Here is a 4838-nt window from a genome sequence, read left to right on the forward strand (position 1 = left end):
ATGTGTATATATATATATACATACATACGCACGCATATATAGGCATATATATACACATATGTATATATATACACAAACATACGCACACATATATAGTCATATATCCATCTGTGTATGTATACAAAATTGTTTATACATACACACATATATAGTATGTATATGTGTGTATGTATATCTTAAGCCACCTATAAAATTAAATGAAAATGTATCGTTGATTTAAACATAAGAATTAGATAAGAATTAGAACCATAAAATGTTTAGGAAAAGTATAAGAATAATCATTGTGACCTTAATTAAGACAAATAGTACTTAGGAAGGTTATACAAAGTAATTAAAAAAACAAAAGCCTTAAAAAATGGTATATTGGACTTCATTCAAATTTAAAAACTTCTTATTCAAAAGAAACTGGTAAAAAATTAACAGGCAACAGGCTAGAAAAAAGCCAAATCTTTACCACTTAATGATTACATAAATCATTTTTCTATTTCATGCCATGTGGTAGAATTCAGAAATGAGAAAAAATGAATTACTAATATATGCAGCCATATGAATGAATACTGAAAACAATATAATAAGTAATATAATAAGAAACCAGACACAGCACTCTACCTGCTGTACAACTTAATTTACATAAAACTGTAGAAAACACAAACCTATAGTTATAGAAAGCAGATCAATGGTTACCAGGGCAAAGAAATTGGGAGGAAAATGACTACAAAATGTCAGAAGAAACTTTGGAGAAAAATGGAAATAGAATATATATCTTTATTGTGATGGTGGTAACATGACTGTATACATTTTTCAATACTCATTGAATTGTACACATGAATTTGGCAGATTCATTTTATGAAAATTATATATCAATATAATTGATTAAAATACATCTATGTATCTATATACTTGATATGTATATGTATTTACTTTATGTGTATGTTTGTATTTGATTTTCAGTAAAGATAAAATTAGCTCTGCAGCCCTATTTCTTGTGTACCAGTGGGTATACTAACTGCTAATAATTAAGCTACATAATAAATATGAGTGGAATTAATAAATAAAAATGACGTAAATTTTAATTAAAAACCAATATAAATAAAATATAACAAACTTTTCAATTGGAAGTACCTATGTATGGAAGAACATGGAGGTTTGCATCAGTGTATTTGTTAATTGATTTTTCAGTATACCTGAGCAACTACCTTGAGAGTTATTATTGATGCCTTAAGGCCATGCTATGTACTGGATGCCCATGTTTGCAAAATGTATGATTAAAAAATCAGTTAATTCAAATTCCTATTTTACATGAAATTGACTCAAGCAACAGCAAGAGGGTCAATCAGTAGTGGCCAGAGATTGGGATACAGAGAATATGGAATAATTCAAAACCATACAAGACTCTTGCAATAAATATGTTTAAATATCAGGAATAAATACAGAGGAACTAAGCTAAACGCCTTTAAAGAATCACCTACACATGTGTATAACATTATTTTACCTCAGCAACTTCAAACTAACCAATTACATTAACTATAATCATGAATCAAGGATCTCAGCAGTGCTTACCTGTCTTCTAATGAAGAATGTCTGCTTATTCGTCGTCCCCAAAGAGGTCTGCAGCTCAGATGGACTGTGGCATATAGAAAACTGTGAAGCCAGCTGCCTTGATGACTCTGAGGAATATGTCAGGCTAAAAGATATAAGTGATCAAACAAAGAAATCAATGATTATTCAAATTCATATTTGCATGAGAAAAAAAGTAATTCATATATTGTGTGTGAAAGAATGTTATTGACCATGTTAGTCTGCAAACAGTATCTCATGCTGTTTATTCATCAATGGCTCCTTTTGGCACTTTTTTCTGCCACAGTTAGTAAGAACTTCATGTAAAAGATGGTGCTTCTGTGTCTTCATAACACACATTCGTGAACCATCTAACCAGATTCACATTGTACACTTTTCCAGGTTGAAGTCTCCAGCAGCCAATTTCACAATTCTTTCTTCTATACAATTCTTACTTTACTCCTACAATGTGGTATGAAGTATAGTTTTCTTAATCTTGATTTTGGCTTATCTCTCATATGCTCTGTACTTGCACCTCAGTGCTGCAACCTTGGGGAAACCACTGGCATAGTTATATGCAAATTATTTCTGGCCTAGGAATAGAATTAGGACAGCTATCATCAGGTCTTTGTGGCTCAGTCTATCTCCAACGATGGAAGTGAATTATCATGATAAGAAAACCTTTTTTATGTTACTTAAAATGTATTATACCAGTCTTATAAATAATAACTGCTTAGCAATCTGAAGTGTTTTCATCTAGTAAGCAGCAGAGAGGTTTAGTATTGTTAACACTTTGTTAAAAGAACAAAAAGCATGGTATTACAGTCAAAAGAGGATTTGAAACTTTTATCTCATTTCAGAAGCAGGTAAAACTCTGTGGAGCTATCACCCTGAACAAGTACAATGTAATCATAAAACACATTTATTTATTTTATTTTATTTTTCTTGTAACTGAACCCTTATAACTATCATAACTATTAAATTTAGCTAGTTCTTCTCCTACCTCTGGAAAAGAAGTTGCATAAACCTCACAGCTTTTTGAATAATACTTATGTAACATAAGGTCCTCTGGGAATACATTAAAATAACCAGTTCCATGTAATAAATAAAACTTCAAGTTTAATATAAAGTTAAAGCTCCATCTTTTCCCTAAAGTAATTGAAAGGGATTACACTATGGTTTGAATATGTCCCCCAAAAAGCATGTGTTGGAAACTTAATCCCCAATGCAATCATGTTGGAAGGTGAAGCCTAATGGAAGATGTTTAGGTCATGAGGGTGGAACCTCCGTGAATGGATTAATGCAGATTATAAAAGGGCTTGAGACTGTGAGTTAGATCTTTTGCTCTCTCACACATATCCTCTTGCCATGTGATGCCTACCACCATGTTATGGTGCATCAAGAAGGACCTCACCAAAGGTGGTCCCATGACCTTGGGCTTCCCAGCCTCCAGAACCATGACCCAAATAAGGTTTTTTTGTTTTTAAAGTATCCAGTGTGTGGTATTATTTTATTGCAACACAAATCAGATTAAGACAGGGTATGTGCCTTTCTCACCTTGTGCTTCTATTCTTTTTCTATCACTTTTTAAACAAAGGTTTATATCCTCAGAGTTGGAGCAAGGAGACGAAGGAGAAATAATGGAGGTAGAGATGTGTCTGCATGACTAATACTATCCTGGTTGTCTAATTTTACCATTCTCTGGATGTGAGACTGCCTTTCTGGCGGGGTGATTTCATGGGTTCTTCAGGCATTCCATATTACTATAGACCCTCATCTGAAGTTTCCTTGATGAGAGCTGTATCTATCAGGGTCCCATCAGTTTACAGATGATATATTCAAGTCTAGATAATTTGAAAAGTTTTACTTTAAAATAGATTATTTACAAAATTGTGAATGGAGAATAGGCAAATGGTAAAGGAGAGTAAAGTGACCCGGTGATAATGACAGTGAGTGTTACTTCCTCTAGGCCTAAAAAGATGAGAAAAGGGAATGGTGGTCACCAGTACCCAGGAGGAAACTTCCATGAAAAGAAGGCCAAAATGAGAGAAAAAAAGTACATTGATCAAAGATTATAATAAGGTGAGAGGCCTCAGATAAAAATAACGAAGAAACCAATATTCTAATACAATTTTCTACTTTCTTTATATGTTCTGCTATGGATTCCCTTTGTAAAACCCAACTGGAAGCCAGAGAGCAAGGGAACCCTATTAGGTAGTGCATCAAGATCAACCTTTTAAGGCAATGAATAGATGTAGATAAGTGGAGAGAAGAGGTCTTAGAGTGCAGCAAGATGGCAGAATAGAAGGTTCATCCATTGCCCCTGTAAGGACATCAATGTAACAAATATCTACATTAAAAAAAATATAAGAACCCCAAATCAAGAGAATACTCACAGTACCTGTTTTTAACTTTATTATCACTGAAAGAGGTAGGAAAAATAGCCTTGACTTACAAATGCCACCACCACCAACACCCAAGCAGGATCAGCATGGTACATAGAGCATTTCTGTGCACTGGGGAGAGGGAGAGCACAGCAACTGTGAGGCATTGAACTTTTTACTGCCCTATTGTAGCAGAAAAAAATACAGACCAAATTCAGATAACACCCAGCCATGGAGAGAACAATTAAACCAGCCTTAGCCATAGAAGAATTGCTGATCCCAGCAGTGGAAAATTGAGCTCTTTAAGCCCTGTAACCATGAGCTAAAGGGCTTCTTGTCCCTAAGTAAACATTAAAGGCAGTCTAGGCCATAACAACTACAAATCTTAGTCGAATCATAGTGCTGAACTAGGACCAGAGACAGTGGACTGTGTGGGGCACCTGACCTACTAAGACACTAGCTGGAGTGGCTAAGGGAGTGCTGGGATCTCCCCCTATATACTATCAGGCTTCACATCTCATAGCTTCAAAATATATTCCTTTCTTCTGCATGAAGAGAGGAGAAAAAAGAGTGGGGAGGGCTTTGCCTTGAATTCTGGATATCAGTTCAGTCAAAGCAGAATGGGGCAACAGTCGGAGTCATGAGGTCTTCTATAGAGGCCTTAGCTCCCAGATGACATTTCTGGACACACTCTGGACCAGGTAGGAACCCACTACCATGAAGGGAAGGACCTAGTCCTGGCAGGATTCATCACCTGCTACCTGAATAGCCTTTGGGCCTTGAATAACCAGCAGTGATATCCATGTAATACCCAGGTACTACATACAGGGATTTGGGTATGACTCCGACACTTGCTGGATTTAGGTAAGATTCGGCACATTTCCAGCTGTGGTGACT

Source organism: Cebus imitator, unplaced genomic scaffold (assembly GCF_001604975.1).
Source record: "Cebus imitator isolate Cc_AM_T3 unplaced genomic scaffold, Cebus_imitator-1.0 Scaffold504, whole genome shotgun sequence".
NCBI lineage: Eukaryota > Metazoa > Chordata > Mammalia > Primates > Cebidae > Cebus > Cebus imitator.